Source organism: Phalacrocorax carbo, chromosome Z, assembly GCF_963921805.1.
Source record: "Phalacrocorax carbo chromosome Z, bPhaCar2.1, whole genome shotgun sequence".
Lineage (NCBI taxonomy): Eukaryota > Metazoa > Chordata > Aves > Suliformes > Phalacrocoracidae > Phalacrocorax > Phalacrocorax carbo.
The window spans coordinates 29273946-29293821 of NC_087548.1; positions in this window are offsets into that span (position 1 = coordinate 29273946).

A 19876-nucleotide genomic window follows, 5' to 3' on the forward strand; every position below is an offset into this window, starting at 1 on the left:
CACACAAAGCTTTCACAATGGGATGGTCTGCTGCATTGTTACCTTGACTCTTGGCTTATTGCCCTGCCTGACCTTTGCCTAAAGCAGTTAAGAAATTACTGCTTCTTCACCCATTGTTCTCTTCTATATGAAGATGTCAAAGGTCAGGATGTGTAACCACAAAAAAGGGGAAACCTTCAAAATGCTAACTTAAGAATATGGGGTACAACATTTAGGTTGCTGTAGTCTGACAGGGTACACGATATTAAAAGAAAAAAACAGTCCCAGGGAATTCCAAATCTAATGCATTCTCCAACACAGACGTGCCAGCAAGGTGAGGTTAATTTCTGAAAGGGAATGCTATTAACCTTGGGTCCATTGATTTAATATAGGAAGCTACAAGCTGATACATGACCCTCTTTGAAGGAGGACCCTGTCCCAGTTCCCAGTCAGTGGTCCTATTGCCTGATGTGTTGATGGGGTTCAACACAGGAGGGATCTAGGTGAATGGGTCCAAGTTCAGACTAAGGCTTTAAAACATGCCACACATGCACAGGGTAGTAGGAGAGAGATACTACCAACTATAGGACTTTAGCGTAATTCCTTCTACTGCATTTTAAAAATAATTCCGAAGAGCATATTCTATTTAAAAATACTTATAACTTTCAGCATTGATAATAAACATTTAAATTTACTGACTTTTTAGGGATGATCAAAGTTTTATAAAACAGAAAAAGAGAAAAAAAATGCACCTAAATGAAGGGACCATAGTAGTGCTTTCCTGTGTGCTGACAGGCTGGGGACATGGTTCTGAGCTAATCTGCCCCAGTTTAGCAAGGCTTGCTGGGTACCACACTTCATTGATATTAGAACTTTTTCCAACAATAACACATGCCTTAATGACTCAGAAAAGTAGCAACCAATTTAATGGGACTCTTGAGGGTGGTGGCAGCAACACAACTGACCCAATTGTCCTCTGCGTTGCAGCAGCAGTAGGTTGAGTGAGTAGGACCCACCTTTCCAGCTGCTGCCTGCACACCTAATGCCTCCTCAGTAAGGGTAACAACATTTTGCAAATTCACTCTGAGCAAATATACCTCCAGCTCTTGGCTGACTGATTACCTGCAGGTAAAAAGGACTATTTTAATAAAATAGATCATTATGTACTTAGTCTTTTGAAAGGATGTGTTTTCACTAGAAAAAATCTAAGCTGCAAACTTGCTTCAGGAAGAAACTTGTCAATTTGGACCTCAGCACTTGTGATTGTCTCACAAGTGCTCTATCACTTACTCTTTCTCCTGTGCCCCTTTCTCTTTAAGCTCATCACACAAGGGAAGTTAAGCTGCATTAAAAACACCTTGCACCATCACTTCATCAGTCCATCTGAACAAATCCATCTGAACAAAGAGATGCCTTTCATTTTATTCCCAGGCATTACTAAAAGGCAATTCCTTCCAAGGATTTTGGTGAGCATTGTGGACAGGAGACCTTCCTTACACTCCTGCCATGCTCGATGTGGTGTGTAACTATTTCAAAAGTTCTGTTGTTGGGTGTGTAACTCATTAAACCTCCAGAGGTTAATGGTGGCTTTTGGTGAGTGGCGCTCTGGATTTGTATAGGCATAAATGACAGCCTTATCACTAATGCCCTGCACCTGGCCTTGGAGTTAAGAATTATTACTTATCTGCTGCGCTCCAAGGTCTGGTAAATGTAACCAGCATTATCTGTCCCACGTCGTGGTAGGTTTCTTAATGCTGAGGCAGAGTGCTGTGAAAAATTTGCTGTGTTACAGTTTTCGCCTCCGTTCCCATAACAGGTATATAACATGTAGATAATGATGGTGTTAGATTTCATCCTTTTATCATTATCTTACAATGACTTTACATATCTCCTGTTACCATTGGTAGTGAGGCATATCCCAGGACACTTGGAGAAATAGTGTCTAGTGCCTTAAGTGACTTAAAGATGGCTTTGAGGTATACCTTTGAAAGAGTGTAATGTCTGGCAAAAGGCCATGACAGGTGAGCTGATCTTGCCTTGAAAAAAAATTACCTGCTGTGTGCTGCACAGCATCTGCATGTACCGTGAGGAAGGTCCTGATTACTGTCTGGCAGGGGTATGGATGCTGGTGGGACAAACCACGCACTAGGTGAGGTACCTTCCCCTACACAGCATATTCACAAGCCATGGTGCAGAGATGCGGCCTCCTGATGACGGTGAACCTGTGATATCAGCCTGCTGAGATGCATCTTTTTAGAGGGAATGCCTAAGTCTGAACCCTCTTAGGGATGGCTGCAAGGGGAGAGAAATAACAGGCAGTTACTACTCATTGATCTGTTCATAGCAGCAAAGCTAATATAATGCTTTCTTTTTTCTCTTCTCCTTGCAGTTTTGATCAGTAACCTGTACAGCCTGAGAGGCTTTGAGAGGTGACAAATCCCTTCCACTTTCTTGCCATGTGCCCTTGCCGCACTAATGCGTGGAAATAGGGATGCCTCAGAGCTAGTACTTAGTGGTATCAGCAGTTGTTATGCCACACTAAATTTCTCACTTCGGTAACGGTTTGGGTCCTGAGCTGTATTTAACAGTTGAGATAACAAGGAAGTTGAGAGTCATTGATGGCAGGGTCCTACTGAAGGTATCAAAAATATGTCCTATGAAAATGCAAGGGAACTTTTGAGTTATATCATGGGATTATATGCCTGGGACTGCCACTGACTTTATGCTTGACTTCTTACAAATCTTACAAACAGATTCCCTGTTTGTTGTGTCTTTTCTGTGTGTATCCTCTTGAGGTAAAGGTCCTCAGGAGTTTCTTTGTACAGCAGCCAGCCCAAAAGGGTTCTGATCATATCTGAGACCTCCGTGAGTCGCTGTCCTACACGCGCAGTAGCAAGAGTTTGGGAAGTATGAGGGAAGTGACATTTGTATATCATACATGCTGCCTTCTATGTAGGCACCAACATTTTTACATACCCCGAGTGCTACAATAATGATTTCACAAGTCATTATCTTGAAGCCCTGATGTGTGAATGGTAAAAGGAAATGTGCTGCCAGAGCACCAGGACTTTAAAAATCTTCGATGCTAGAATTAAATTCCCAGACATCAAGCCTGAGTGGGATGGGCAACGGTTTTCATTTTAGAGCTGGATAACACTAATTGTTTCAGCAAAGAATAAATTTTTTTCCAGCAATAGATAAAAGCTTGAAAGAGATGTTGTGTAGCAGCTGTGGTATGTTACTCCATTATCACAGGAATTTCCTACAGTGAAATATGTAGTGGCAGGATGCAGACAGGTCTATCTAGGAATAGCCTTAATGAAGCAACTTGTGTTCAGAACTCAACTCAAAGAGCCCTGGCATCAGGGACAGCCTCTCAGTGCACTGCTAAACTGCCCCCTGCGATGCACAGGATATTAGTAGACCAAAGGCCTTGTGTACTTTAGCTAGACATATTTCTTTCTTGGAGAAGAGTTATCTGTGATTCAAAAGATGCTGTGTTTGGGATGGCATGATAATTCTACACATAACGGCCTCCATGACTTTTGTGACAGACTCCTTACAAGCATCTTTTCTTATAATGGAAGCATGTGCTTTTGAAATGACAGCTATTTCCATACAGTATTGCTTTATTGAGTCCTTCCAAATACATCCCCAGCTGTGCAGTGCCACCGCTGGGGTTTGGCTGCACTGATAGCCTCTGATGCTCCACCAGGCCCCTGAGGGAAGTGTACTGTGATCACTCTCCCATGGCAAAATACAACATGGGACTTCAAGTACTCCCCTTCAGAAGAAAATATTTTTCATGTGTTGAAAGGCACTTGGGAGGATCTGCAAAACAACCCTATCACTGTCTTGAAATTCCTATCCCACCGCATTGTGTCAGTCTTTCAAAGAATAGTATCACTTTTATTTCGTCAGGCTGAAATAAGTCAAAGTTGTAATTCATGGTCTGGTCTGAAGCTTGCTGAAGTCAATGGAAAGACCTGTGTTGCTTTTTTTTAAACTTCAGTAGGCTTTGCACTCCTGCCCAGCTGGCATTTTCTCCTTGTAGTGTCTCTATGTGTGTCAGTGTCAATTCCACTTCACAGCCCTTTGCCTCCCTGCACCAGTCCATCGTTCTTCATAAACATAACCCTGCACTGGAAAAGGAAGATTACATCTCTTTATATTCGATTTAGTTTGTTGACTTCTGTTTCAGTCCCATAGCTGGCTTTGTATAGGCAGACCTTTGCAACAACAATTCTACTGATGAAAAAAAAGGGATTTGCATGCTAAGAAAACCATCAGGATTTTTCCTGTACTTTTCTATACTTGCCTAGGGTAAGCACTGTGGACTTTTATACTGCAAACAGTTATGCATGTGGATAATTCCACCTGTGTCAGAAGTTTAATTGATTTTAATGGTGCAACTACCAGGTAAAGCTGTTCTACAAATGCTTTTCATGGGCAGACTTCCATGGGCCTTAACGCGTGCTACAGAAAATGATGACACTCTTCCCGTAGGGAGAAGTATGTGGGACTGGGCTTTTGTTTACTCTTGTGTTTGCAGAGATTTGGGCCTGAGCTTTTTTGCTTTAATATAAATTTTAAAAATGAGCTTCAGTATACTGATGTGCAGAGCAGAAATTTAGTAAATGTAAGTTAGATGTAAATTTACCAATTTACTTGTGAAGGTCAGGAACAAACCGCTGCTTATTCAGTGCTATTGTTCATCCAGAGAAGCAAGAAGGTGGAGCAGCTGAGCCTGGAGCCCAGCCTGCTGGGCAGAAGGCTGCACTCCAGAAAACATCCACTTTCTACTTGGGCTTGTACTGCAGCCAGCATCAGTTCCCCCCTGGTGCTTTGCTAGGAGAACGGGGCATATTTAAGCATGGGAGTATTGAGCAGGACTGTGGAGATGATGTTACTCTTCTATGGAACAGAAAGCTGTGTCCAATCTGATGGCTGCATATCAGCACAGCACTGGAAATTTAGGAAGGGAGCAGAAGAGATCAACAAGGTGCCCTAAGGTCTGGCAGGTCTGCCTTCTGGTGAAAAATGAAGACAGGTCTACATAGCTTATCAAACAGAGGGAGAAGATTAAGAGGTGACTTACTGCAGTTGATGCATACCCACATAGAAAACCATTTTTTCTGACAGTAGAGAGGTCTTTTATCTAGTAGACAGAGACATAACAAGATTCAGTGATGGGTGGCTGCTGCTGGATAAATTCACAGATACCCATGAGAGTGCTTGACTGCTGGTCCTGTTTATCTGGGGACACAAGGGATTCTCAGCTACTTCAAAGCCATTTATTGAAGAATGTGTGCAGAAATTACACTGTATTTCGGCCACAAGGTATGGACTTGACAGAGGAATTACAGGTAAATATCCCTGGACTCTGTTGCACAAATCAAGCAGGATAATCATAATGTTTTTTCCTGGCCTGAAGTACTCAAAATCTATGAAAATGGATAAGGAGTGTAATAAGAGCATTTTTTTTCCATTCCATTTGACAGATCCACCAATGTGATACAGAGCACCAGATTCCACTATGTTGGATGGCAAATATTTTCTGTTCTGCCAGCTTCAGTAAAGATCTAATGAAACAAAACATAACCCGTTTACCACAAAAGCTGCAGACATTTTGTATTAGCTTACCTAATGGAACTAGCATGGCATTTTGCCTGCAGCTTTTTCCCACTTTGCCCAATTATTAGAAAGAGACAGTGGCAGCTTTTACAGCCTTTCTCACAATTATCTTTTTTGCTTGAGGCAAAAGCTCTATTCTCCTGTGGGACAGCTGCAAAATTGACAGCTATGGTGCAAGTTATATTTAGATACCCTATAATATGTTCTACTGTAAACAGGGCAGGAATTCTACAAATGGAAAATGCCTTTAGATTAGCTCTGAAGCAACTGATTGAGAGGTGATCTAAGAATTGAGGCAAGTATCTTCTTAATAGTTAAATTGTATTTTTTACTGCAGTGTTGATCAGGTATGAGTCTGCTGAAAAGCTTCAAAGAGATCTGCTGCTGCCTGTTATGGCTGCTTGGGTCATCTCTGTTACTAAACATCTGAGCTAACCCACTCCCCAGGTAAAGGGTGTGCTTGTGATCTCTTTTTTTACAGAAATATATGTATATATACATTTTCTATGCTGCTTTGTACAAGGTATAGATACAGGAAATAAATGGTGGGGAAAGAACTGCACGATTTTTGAAGGCCTGCACACAGATCCATCTCCCTTTCTGCACTTCTGCTGCTATGTAGAACTGACAGGAAAATGTATGTTGCTTACAGGACACTGTTGGGGAAAGAGAAAGGGAAAGGAATTTGTGCTGCTTTGTCCTGGCAGAATGAAAGAGCGGTAAAGGAGAGTGAAGGTGAGCAGGGACTGTGTGTGTGGAATGGCATTTCACAGCATGTGTATTCAGCTGTGAGGCACCTGCACTGTAGCAATATCTGTAGGATGTGGCATTTTTGTCTGGTTCAGTAAAAGGTAAGAGAATACATGCTTTAATTTGCAGGAATGTAGCATTTTGTTCTCTTTGTCACCTTTATTATTTACTTCCATGATGAGTTATTAAGCTGGTTATGACAGTGTTTTAAGTGTTATAATTAATGGGAAAAGGTGTTGTTATTGAAGTAAGGAGTGAGCGTTTGCAAATACACAGCAAGTTTTGTCAACAAGTAGAGATATATCTACAATCTATTTGGTGTGAGGTTACCACCTGCTAGTAGCATATAGATTTCTTGCTACACTACAGTGGAGGAAAAACATTGTCCTTTAAAATATTTTTCCTCCTGATCCACTTCTAAATCAGGTTCAGCATTTTCAGGTTGAGTGGCCATGAATTGTGATTGGAAGAGCTTATCCAGAGTGCTGAGTATGTGCAACCCCTCCTTCCAGCGGAGTTCAAATAATCATTTTCAGAATGAGACCCTGGGGTAGGGAGGGGTAGAGGTGCCTCAACATAAGCCTCCGCTGTCTGATCCCCTTTAAGAAGAACGTGATTAAAGTAAGTGTAGAAGACCTGGGGCTCCTTGGCTTCGAGGAAACAGTGAACAAACCATGAGGCCAGTAGGAAAATAAATGAAGGAAATCCTCTGAATAGAAAATGGAGCTCTTAGCAAATAGAGGAGGGTTGCTGGAAATTTTGAGGCAAGATGGCTAAGGGTGCTTTGCTTCACTGTATATTTGTAGGCAAGATGATTCAAAAAAAGAATCTGGTGGGGGTAAGGAGGTATCAGGTCCTGGCATCATAAAGAAAATACACTTGCTGGATTGTAGGGATCAAACACCAGAGGAAGAATTCAAGGACGTTTCCAGAGAAATATTCTGTAATTAATGCACTAGCAGCTCTCATTCTCAAGCAAAGCTGGAAATCCTTATTTTACTTTTAAAATATATGCTTTTTAAAGTATTCATTGCATAACTGTGGGTAGTTTTTTGAAGAATGTGAAACTTTTTAGCAAGTGTTTTGCCAAGTGATGACAATCTCAGTAGATTTACAGAAAATAAATATTGGAAATTATTGTGCTAATTACTGCAGTTTTTATAAGATCTCATAACATTATCTTGCAAGAAATTTTAAGACAGGGTCAGACTATTGGTTATGCCCAAAGGAGCTTTTCTATTTCAGATTTTTCACAAGCATAGTTTCCCTTACTTTTGATTGAAACGATAATATGAAAACATATTGTGAAGATTATCTGAGAGGAATTATTAACTGTATTTTAGTTGTTCAAATTGGGTTTGTATCTCTTTTTATTTCCATTGATAGTGCCTCATGTAGCCAATAAAAGTAGTTTCAAGACTATTTGCAAGAACAGCAAAATTTAAGCAAACATTGTAGACTTAAGGTACAGAGTAGAAATCCAATTCAGGATTATGAGTGTCTGCAGAAGAAAGCTCGTTGGAAAATTTCTGTTTATCCAGTCAGAGTACAGTAACAAAGTGGCTTAGGAAACTAAGCCCTGAATATATTCAATGTTCATATCTAATGGCTTGTTCACAGCCTGTAGGATGAGATTAGCCTTGCAGAATTCTTCAGAAAGTATTTTCAAGCAGTGACTAAATTCTAGAAGACTGTGATTAAAAGAGACTTTTAAAATCACATTATTAGTAACTTGTCCAGCTTTGGAAATTGCAAGGTCCCTGGTAATGAATTGTGCAAAGTAAATATCCAAGTTTGCTTGCTTTTTCAGTTGGAGCTACAACACTCAAGTTTAGAGAAGTAGTATAGAGTAGTACTACATCTGTCTTGCAATCATGAATTTTTAATCTGAGCTTGCCACACTGAGATGAGCCCCTTTTCCAGGACTTCAGAAATATCTCTTTAGTATTTGTAGCACAGGATCTGCAACTTTTGTTAGAACAACTTAGTGAAACCAAAGGTAACCTCATATTAATGACTTGGAAAGAAAACAATTTTTTAACACACTTCAGTTGGCTGCTTGGAAGTGGTAGAAAAAAGTTTCTGTAAGATATTCAATAACAAGGAAGAAATGTGTGCAAATCCAGAGGACGTACAGATTTGTTATTGGCAGAGGAAGCATTAGGCATTGGCTAAGTATGTGGCTGCCTGGAATGCCACAACTAAAGAAGTACATCAGTATTAGGAGAGGTGGTTACTCAGTAACACCCCAGTTGAGTAACTGTTCTTTGATTTTAGAGGTACTCATTGTTATTTGACTATGCAATGGAACAGGGATTGGAAAAATCTATCTAAAAGTGGAAATGCAATAGACAGGGAACTGGATATATGGCTGAGAAAAGTGTCGGGCAGGGTCTTATTAATTAGAATTATAATATACTCCTTAAACTTGTTCTATACATAGATAACTTCAAAATCAACAGACTGAAGCCCTCATAGTTCTTGAATTAACTTAATTTCTCTGGGATATAGGTCTTTCTATGAGCACCCCAGCCAGGTCTTGCCCCTCCTCGCCCCCAGCTGCCAGCTTCTTTTCCCATGTTTCTCTGCCAAAATGAAGCCCCTCCGCTGCAGACCCCTGCTGCTCTCAGCAACCGCTTTTGCAAGCTGTGTGTCCCTAAAGCACTTGCAGGTCTGGTCTCTCAGGACCAGTAAGGCCAGTGCCACAAACACTGCTGGAAAACAGAGTATGATTTGCTCTGAACAAACTCTTTCAGGGATGGATCAAATTAATAAAACACTTATAAGCATGGCAAAGTTAGTTATGAAAGGTAGTGCTTTTTGGTCACAGAAAACAGACAAGCTTGGAAGCATATAAACCTTTCCATATATTTGCCTTCTGGCACCACCTATTTTCCATGTGGAGACCCTGGTAGGTGAGGGATGCCCGAGGTCAGCCCACAAAGCCTATTTTGTTTCTCAGTGTTTCATGCTTCCCGGCTCTTGACAGCCCTTCTTTCTTTCTCTTTCCATAAAAACACACACACAAGACCCATGTCTCATTAAACCTTTTGAATGAGACGAAACCAGACAGTGTGAGCCTTGCCAGAGGGTGAAACATCAAAAAGGTAGTTATTTGCCTCATTTCATTACTAGGGACCTAAATTAAGCACCCACCAGTGCCTTCAGTTCCTACCGGAAGCATTTACCAGGAATAAAATAACCAACAAACTTATGTGAATACATAGAACAAGGATAATACTGTTGTCCTGGAATATTTTCATGATTATTTAGTGTGTCAGTGCAGCTTTATCAGTCAAACAGTCCTGAAAAGTGTGAATATCTTAAACAAAATCATGAGCACTCAGGGAGAGAAAGCAAAATAAGCCAGGAATGACACAATCTGGTTTCAATAGCAGACAAAAGAGGGGTTTGAACTACAGAGTTGCAGACTCAGAGATGAAAGCTGGAGCTGTGAGATATTGCATCAGCACAGCCGCAGCTGCCTCACACTCATACCAGCCTCTTCTAGATATTGCAGGGGTGGTCTGTCAGGGGGTGCCCAGAACCAGCATCACATCTGCTGAAATCAGGACGCCATCAGAAAGACCAGAGAACACTGTTTGCATCTTGTTAGTCCTAAGGATTTTAGATTAGTTTTCCCACTGTCTCTTCTATTCTGTTCTAGCTGGTAAAAAGCTCCATGACCCAGATGTGCTAGTGTTGTTGTATCTATGCTTTATTCCTTTGCATTGACTTCATAAACTTTGAGGTGTTTTAGTAGTTGCTGTGGCACAGTTACCACAGCAGTGCAGACTCATGCTATAGCCAGTGTGTTGCACAGCCCAAATATCCCTCACTATGTCAGAGAGAGGTGCATTATAGCAACTGGAGAAAAACAGAGTATAGATAATTATAAAGTGCCATGAAGTACATTCAAAAATTATGGCCTTGCACAAATTGATTAGCATTCCCAAACCAGGGCTACAGTCAGCCTAAAACCAGTATGTCTTGTTATTGTGCAAGTGTAAGCAGGTTCATGACCATAATTTTTGATACTGAAATGTGTCTTAATCTTCATCTAGACCATGATCCTGTAACTCAATATCTATTAATAACTTTGAATAATAATTTCACTTGTGTGTGCTTCTAGGTAGGAATGGCAGCCAAAGCTCAAAGCTCCTTCTTTGTCATACTTCAGCCGGTCCTCTGGGACACCTGCACAAAAGTCTCTGCAGCAAACCCCAAGATAATAACAACAGCCTGGGTCCACTTATTGACATCTACAAGTTCAAAAATTGAAGTGTCTGGGATGTAAATGTACTGTTTTTAAACAAGACGGAGGAGTTTTAAAGATAAGATAACAAGGAGCTGAGAAGATTTTCAGAAAGACTTTTTCAGAAAGTTTTCTTGTAGGAACCAAACTGGAATTTGAGAAATTAGGTCTGTGTAAGAGGAGCACAACCTGTCACGCTTAGTCTTCTTGTAATATTGCCCTGTAGTATAAATGGGAGAATAGCTGGAGGCATCAACAGGCACTGGGAGCCCAGCATTTACATTTCTTCTTAGTAAATGAGAGATTACTTTTAGGTTGAAGGAGAAGATGGAAAATTATTACACAAGATGGTGAGGAAAGAAACATGTTGAGGCTGGGTGTACTCTAGGTTGACTGTGGTATCTTTTAAAGGAGAATATTCACACAAACCCGTCCCTGTGCTGCACAGAAGAACCTAAGGAATATGTTTTTTTGACACCATTTCCCACAGCATTCTCCTGAAGAAACTGTCTGCTCATGGCTTAGACAGGTGCATTTTTCACTGGGTAAAAAGCTGGCTGGATGGCCAAACCAAGGAGTTGTGGGGAATGGAGTTAAATCCAGTTGGTGGCTGGTCACAAGTGGTGCTCCCCAGGGCTCAGTGTTGGAGCCAGACTTTTAAATATCTTTATCCATGGTCGGGCTAAGGGGGTTGAGTGCACCCTCATTAAGTTTGCAGATGACATCAAGTTGTGTGGGAGTGTTGATCTGCTTGAGGGTAGAAAGGCTCTACAAAGGGATCTGGACAGGCTGGATGGATGGGCGAAGACCAGTTGTATGAGGTTTAACAAGGCCAAGTGCCGGGTCCTGCACTTGGGTCACAACAACCCCATGCAACACTACAGGCTTGGGAAAGAGTGGCTGGAGAGCTGTCTGGTGGAAAAAGACCTGGGAGTGCTGGGTGACCGCTGGCTGAATATAAGCTGGTTTTAGGCCCCTCACTGAAAGATGGTTGTAGAGATGTGGGTGTCAGTCTCTTTCCCAAGTAACAAGTGATAGGATGAGAGAAAACAGCCTCAAGTTGTACCAGGGGAGGTTTAGATTGGATATTAGGAAAAATCTATTTACTGAAAGGGTTATCAAGCATTGGAACAGGCTGCCAGGGAAGCGGTTGACTCACCACTGCTGGAATTATTTAAAAGATGTGTAGATATGGCACTTAGGGACAATGTTTAGTGGTGCTGGACTTGGCACTGTTAGGTTAATGGCTGGACTCCATGGTTGTGAAGGTCTTTTCCAACCTAAATGATTCTATGTTAACCAGTAAACCTGATGCACTGTGAGAAGAAGGGCTGGAGGTTGCTTTGGGCAACAGGCATCTTGTTAAGACCATTGATCATGCCATTTCTCCTTATCCTCAGGGGACTGTCTGCCCTTATTCCCCAAGGTGGCACTTGCCCCTGAGATCCATCAGTGATATGGGCTGTAAGTTGTATTCTCCCTGACTGATCAGGATGATGAGGACGTGCAGTGCCCTCCACTCACTGTCTTGAAATCTGTCTCTGTCAGCAGGGAGTCTTGTCAAAGATGGAAACATTTTTGTCAACATTTTTTCCCCACCTACTTTGTTGAAATAAAAAGGAGATTTTTTAAAAACTATTACATACATAAGAAAATTACAATGCTAATGATATTTCAACTGAGATGTGAGAAGAGGAAAAAGAAACATGATTATTTTAATAATAAACAGCTGATGGTGATCTGGAACCATCTGGTTGTGCAGATGTTTAGTGTACCTGCTCATGTTATCCTTCTGTTATCCTTCTCCTCTCATTTGCTTTTCCCTAAGATGATGTGGGGTTTGTTTCTTCACTCATACTTTTAAGTATTTTGGCACTTTAAGTGATGCTGCTGATCTGAGGTTCATGGCATGTTCCCCATAATAGCATTCTTAGAGAGTATCCACTCATGCTTCCTATGTTGTTGCAGTCTTCCCACACCTCTGGGCTCTTGGTCTGGAGGACAGCTTCTATACATGCCTCCTTTACAAAATAAATAACCTAAATTACAACAAATTGGAGCCTGCGGGATTCCACTTCCTCCCAGAAAAGTCACAATGATGTTCATTCTCATGAATAAACATACTAATGGTCATTAATTCTTTGCTTTGTTGCAAATACAGTCTTAGAAAAAGTAATTTCATAATTGAAACAATAACAATTTAAGACATTTCTGAGACCAAATATGTAGACACTTAGGATTGCTAGATCTTCTCTATCAATGAGTAAATAAATGCCTTTTGCAACCTCCATTACTTTAGCGTATTCATGTTGTTGCAATGGAATAAATGTGTATGTTTCATGCAAGAAATCATGGACTTAATATTGTCCATAGAGCAGCGGCAAAAAGGGCTCCGGGCTCTGAGACTGGGACTCCTGTGAGTCTCTCCAAACCAGTATCCACAGTACATCACAGGCTTCAGCTTAGCTTCAGTGAAGGCTGAGCTGCTGCTTTCAAAATGGTTCATTGGCACAGAAGTGTGTATTAGCCTCTGGATATGCAACAGAAAATAGCTGATGAATGCACTTTCTCTAAGAGAATTTAGTCTGAGAGGTCTGTGAAGACGCTGGTTGGAACTTACATGCCTGGTATTAAAATGCATTTAGAAGAAAGGTTTTTGTTGAGTAGGCAAGGTGAAGAGGGAATAGATGGCCTGAATTAAATAAGAAAATTATGCTAAATAATGTTAAGATGGTGGTCTGTGTTAATAAAAAGCAGGTGGGAAGACTTCAGCCTGATATTCTAGTGTGAATTTATTTTCCTTCTCAGTTAGTGTCATTACCTCATGTTGTATTTATATAAAATACTTCATTATGATGGAAGGTGAGGACATATAGAACAGAAAAAAATAGCACATGGTAAGGGCTGTTTTCTCTTGAGGAAATATTTAGAGTCTTCCTTAGAAAGCTTACCAACTGTGAGCTCAGTTACATGGGCATAAATCTTCAGTAACACTTTTGAAATCAATGTAATTATAATGGATTTATAGGGGTATAATATGCCTTTTACAGATTATTTACCTGATAAATGCTAATGACTCCTTGGAGGTGAAAGTGGAGGGAATTTGGGATTCTACCCAAGGAATACAAAGTGGGATTCTAGTGTATAAATCTTCCTTAACTTTTGAATTGTTGCCAGCAGATAAATTCTTCTCAAGGAAATACTAACAAAAATCTTTTCTGAATTGTATGTGCTAACAGTAACAATGAAACAAAATGCCACAGTGTTCTGAAGTTGCACCAGAGACAAATTTGGCCCATGGTAAACATAAACAAAACTGGCATCTCCTTTTAATACTTTCCCATTTTTTCATGGCAGTGCTGTGGAGGATTTGAGGTACACACAATTTGCTTACTGCTGTGCTGCAATACAGTTGGCATTCCTCTCTGCTCAGGGCTGAAGCAGCCTCAAGCCTCCTGCTTACCTCTGAAGTGCAAGAGTTGTTAACTTTAATTTTATCGTAATTTCCTGTGTATGGCCAGAAGTCCATTTTCTTTAACTATTAATACAATACCAGGGAGACTTGTAAGATTTCTACAAAGCTTGCTCCATTTTGCAACTAGTTATGTGTGCTAGTCTCATATATTCATGTGTTAATGAATGACAGTAATGCCCAATCTCTTTTTAGGTCAAAATCCAAATCTATGAGTAAATTGAGTGCAGAATGGCAGGAAGGGTAAGGATAGTACATCCATTCTCCACATTCCTTTCTAGAAGAAAATTCAGAAATTACTCTTTCCAGATGAGCTGCATAATAGAAAACACAATTGTATGTTTATCAATTAGCGTAATGAATGTACATTGTGGGTTTTTAACTGATTATCTCTAAAAAGTACTTAAGGGGAAAAAGGGAATCTATGTTAAAGAAGAGGTAGCCTGATAAATACAGAGAAAATAGTAACACTCCAGAGAAAGAAAATGCAACAAATGGAGTCTGTTTTATCTCCCATAGGCTCAAACCATCAGGCCCTTCCAAAAATAAAAAAAATCACCTTAGCTTAACTGTCATAATGAAATAAGTCTTGTCTAAGCATTTTGCAGCTTCATGATAGCAAAATAAATAACAAATGTTGTATCTTAAACACTTCCTTTCCTTCACACTCACAAAAAACAAAACAAGGGAGAGTGAGCATCTAGCTCTCCCCAAAGACATATAGACCCACCGTTGATTTGACAGGCAGCTTTCCTTCAAGAGCTCCCTCAGTGTATGATGGCATCCTTATCAGGGATAATGACCTGTTGATAGCCTCTGGTATGCCCCGGACACCCACTGAGTGGGAAAAGGATGTGCTCAACCATCAGCCAAACCAGCCATAAGCCTACACCAAGGTCTCCCTGTGCAGCCATTGAAGTGGGTCCATGCTTCCACCTCCACAACAGGGTACTTGGGATCCAGACGGGTTTTGCCATCCAGAGGGACCTTGACAGACTTGAGAAGTGGACCCATGAGAATCTCATGAAGTTCAACTGAGCCAAGTGTAAGGTCCTGCACCTGGGTCAGGGCAAACCCAAGCAGAAATACAGGCTGGGTGGAGAATGGATTGAGAGCAGCCCTGCAGAGAGGGACTTGGGGGTCTTGACTGATGCTCAGTATGACCTGGCAATGTGTGCTTGCAGCCCAGAAAGCCAACCACATCCTGGGCTGCATCAAAAGAACTGTGGCTAGCAGGTCGAGGTAGGTGATTCTGCACCTTGGCTCTGCTCTGGTGAGATGCCACCTGGAGGATTGTGTTCAGCTCTGGGGCCCCGACATAAGAAGGACATGGGCCTATTGGATTGAGTCCAGAGGAGGATCATGAAGATGATAAGAGGATTGGAGAACCTCTCCTATGAAGACGGGCGGAGAGAGGTGGGGTGGTTCAGCCTTGAGAAAAGAAGGCTCTGGGGATATCTTATAGCAGGCTTCCAGTACATGAAAGTGGCCTACAAGAAAGATGGAGAGAGACTTTTTACAAGGGTATGTAGTGATAGGACATGGGGCAATGGCTTTAAACTGAAAGAGGGTAGATTTGTGTTAGGTATAAGGAGGAGATTCCTTAAAATGAGGGTGGTGAGGCACTGGAACAGGCAGTCCAGAGAAGGTGTGGAAGCCCCACCCCGGAAGTGTTCAAGGCCATGTTCGATGGGGCTTTGAGCAACCTGGTCTAGTGGAAGGTGTCTCTGACCATAGCAGGTGGGTTGGAACTAGATGATCTTTAAGGTCCTTTCCAACCCCAACATTCTATGATTCTATGATTCTATGACTCTATGATTCTATGATTCTACGATCAGGGTTTAAGTAAACCCTGCGATACTCCCACTGATGCTCAGAGGGAATTTGTTCCTGATTTCTCCTAATGTAGAAGTCTGAAATGCCAGTTCCGCTGCTAGAAAGGTATGACCTGATTGCCATTACTGAAACTTGGTGGGACAAATCCCATGACTGGAATTTGGCTATCGATGGCTACAGGCTGTTCAGAAGGGACAGGTGAGGAAGGAGGGGCAGAGGCGTTGCTCTCTACATCAAAAAATAAACAGAGTGTGAAAAGCTGTCCCTGAAGAATAACCATGGGCAGGTCAAAAGCTTATGGGTAAGAATCACAGAGCGAGGCAACAAAGGGAACCTTGTGGTTGGTGCATACTACAGGCTGCCTGATCAAGGGGAGCCTACCGATGAAGCCTTCCTCCTCCAACTCCAGGAGGCTTCACACTTGCTCCCCTAATGGGGAACTTAAACCGCCCCAACGCCTGCTGGAAAAGCAGCGCAGCAAACTGTAGTCAATCCCGGAGATTCCTAGAGTGTGTTGAGGATAAAACTTCGTGAGCCAGGTAATAGACAGCCCTACCTGAGGGGATGCAATACTAGACCTGATGGCCACCATTGCAAGTAAGTTCAGCAGTGACATCAAGATTGGAGGCAGCCTGGGCTGCAGTGATCACACAATGGCGGAGTTCACACTCCTGAGGGATATGGGGAAAGTGAGGAATATAGTCAGGACCCGAAATTTTAGGGAAGTGGAATTCCAGCCCTTCAAGGAGTGAGTCCACAGGACCCCCTGGGAAACGGTCCCCAGGGGCAGGGGAACAGAACAGAGCTGGCAGATCTTTAAGGACAAATTCCACACAGCGCAAGAGCTCTCAGTGCCCAGGTGTAAGAAATCAGGCAAGGAAGGGAAATGACCAGCATGGTTGAGTCAAGACCTGCTGGTCAAAATAAAGAGCAAGAGGGAGCTGCACAGGCAGTGGAAGCAGGGACAGGTATACTTGGAAGAGTATAGGGATGCTGCTCAGTTGTGTAGGGATAGGGTCAGGAGGGCCAAGGCATGGCTGGAGCTGAATTTGGCAAGGGATGCAAAGAATAACAAGAAAGGCTTCTACAGGTACATGATCCAGAAAAGGAAAGTCAAAGAAAGCATACCCCCCGATGAACAAGAATGGTGGCCTACTATCAACAGATGACGAGAAGTCTGAGGTGCTCAGCAATGTTTTTGCCTCATTCTTCACTGGTAACCTCTCTCCTGACCCCTCCCAAGCCACTGGACCACAGGACAGAGACCAGGGGGATAAAGTATCTCCCACTGTAAGGGAAGATCAGGTTCATAACCGCCTGAGGAACCTGGATATACTCAAGTCTATGGGACCTGATGAGACACATCCCAGAGTCCTGAGGGAATTGGCTGATGAGGTTGCCAAGCCACTCTCCATGATATTTGAAAAGTCGTGGCAGTCAGGTGAAGCCCCTGGGGACTGGAAGAAGGCAAACATTGTGCCCATCTTGGTAGAAAGCAGGACCTGGGAAACTACCATCCTGTCAGCCTCACCTCTGTGCCTGGGAAGATCATAGAACAGATCCTCCTAGAAGACATGCTAAGGCACATGGAGGGCAGGGAAGTGATTCGAGGCAGCCAGCATGACTTCACCAAAGTCAAGTCCTGCCTAACCAACTTAGAGGCCTACTATGATGGAGTGACTAGATCAGTGGACAAGGAAAATGCTACAGATGTCATCTGTCTGGACTTCTTTACAAGCCTTTGACATAGTCCCCCCCATCATCCTTCTCTCTAATCTAGGGAAATACAGATTTTATAGGTGGACTCTTCAGTGGATAAAGAATTGGTTGGATGGTTGCATCCAGAAGGTAGTTGTCAATGGCTCAATGTCCAGATGGAGACCAGTGACAAGTGGTGTCCCTCAGGGGTCCATACTGGGACCAGTGTTGTTTAATAACTTCATCAATGACCGAGACAGTGGGATCGAGTGCACCCTCAGCAAGTTTGCAGACAACACCAAGCTGAGCAGTGTAGCTGACATGCCTGAGAGATGGGATGCCATCCAGAGGGACCTGGACAAGCTCAAGAAGTGGGCCCATGTGAACCTCATGACGTTCAACAAGGCCAAGTGCAAGGTCCTGAAGCTGGGTCAGGCAACCCCCGGTATCAATACAGGCTGGGGGATGAAGGGATTGAGAGCAGTCCTGCAGAGAAGGACTTGGGGGTACTGGTAGATGAAAAACCTGGACATGAACCAACGGTGTGCACTCACAGCCCAGAAAGCCAACTGATACCTGGGCCGCATCAAAAGACATGTGGCCAGCAGGTCACGGGAGGTAGGTGATTGTGCCGCTCTACTCCACGCTGGTGAGACCCCACCTGGAGTGCTGCATTCAGCTCCAGAGTCATCAGTACAAGAAAGGCATGGACCTATTGGAGCGGGTCCAGAGGAGGGCAAAAAAATGATCAGAGGAATGGAGCACTTTTCATATGAGGACAGGCTGAGAGAGTTGGGGTTGTTCAGCCTGAGAAGGCTGCAGGGAGACCTTATTGTGGCCTTCCAGTACTTGAAGGGGGCTTATAGGAAGGATGAGGGCAATCTCTTTAGCAAGGCCTATTGTGACAGGACAGGGGCTAATGGTTTTAAACTAAAGGAGGGTAGATTTAGACTGGATATAATGAAAAATATTTTACAGTGAGGGTGGTGAAAGACTGGCACAGGTTGCCCAGAGAGGTGGTAGATGCCCCATCCCTGGAAACATTCAAGGTCAGGTTGGACGGGGCTTTGAGCAACCTGACCTAGTTGAAGATGTCCCTGCTTACTGCAGGACGGTTGGACTGGATGCCTTCTAAAAGTCCCTTCTAACCTAAACCATTCTATGATTCTGTGATTCTGTACTGTAAGAAAAAAGTACAAAAGAACAAAGACACTTTGCTCCCTCAAAGAGGTTAAAAAGATGGTGCACTGGGTGTTCTTTGCATTTGCCATTGAGCCTAAAGTTTTCCTGTTTTTCTTCAGTGAGGTTTAAAAGTCCATTTTAAATGTGAAAAAAAATGTTTGAGTAATGATGGGACTTTATGAGCAGCAATGGCAGAAATCATTAGGTTTGCTGACTAGGAATTAACTGATGTCTTCGAAAAGTATGCCTTAAGGACTATCTTCACTGGGCATGGTTCCTGAATGGGAAATTATCAGCAAGTTTTTAAACAGTTTCTCCATGTCAACAAATATTTCTGTGTAGATGCAGATAAAGCTGGCATAAAATATTATTCTGATATTCTGTAGTATGCGTATATTTGCTGTTTGGCAATCACATTGGTAATGTACATGTGTCCTTAAAAGTACAGAAATCATCTACATGGTAAGCATTTATGGCTCACTGATAAGCAGGGAGTTTGGAGCTCTGTTAGCCACTGCCCTGAGTGTGAACCACACAGTATATATATATATATGGAGTATATGGTTTTCTGTTTGGCTGCAGTAACTTCTAGTTACTAGTTGGGGGAATAAAAGTAATTTTATTTTTAATGAAAGTAATTTTTTTTATTTTAAAAAGTATAAAATCCTCAAAAATATAAGAAATATAATGATAGAAACAACAACAGCAACAGTAGTAACAATAACACGTTTTAATTATTATTAATGTAATAAATAAAAATTACAAGAAGAATTACACATGCTTCCTTTTCTTCTGCCATCTCCATGAGTTCTTTTGGAGGGAGTCACCCTGTATTGCTGGCATAAGCAAAGATTTCAAATAATATTGAATTACTTTAATGTCACTGTTGATTCCTCAACAGCCTCTGGTCTTTCATTTAGAATTCTCATCCCTTTAACAGCTTTCCTGTACCTCTTTTTAATACATTCAGGATTCTCCACTCAAGCTTCTTTGAAAATCCACATGTACTATTCAGGCTTTACTGCCAAGGTAAAATAAGGTAAAATATGGCACTGGCAGCTTTGTGCCAA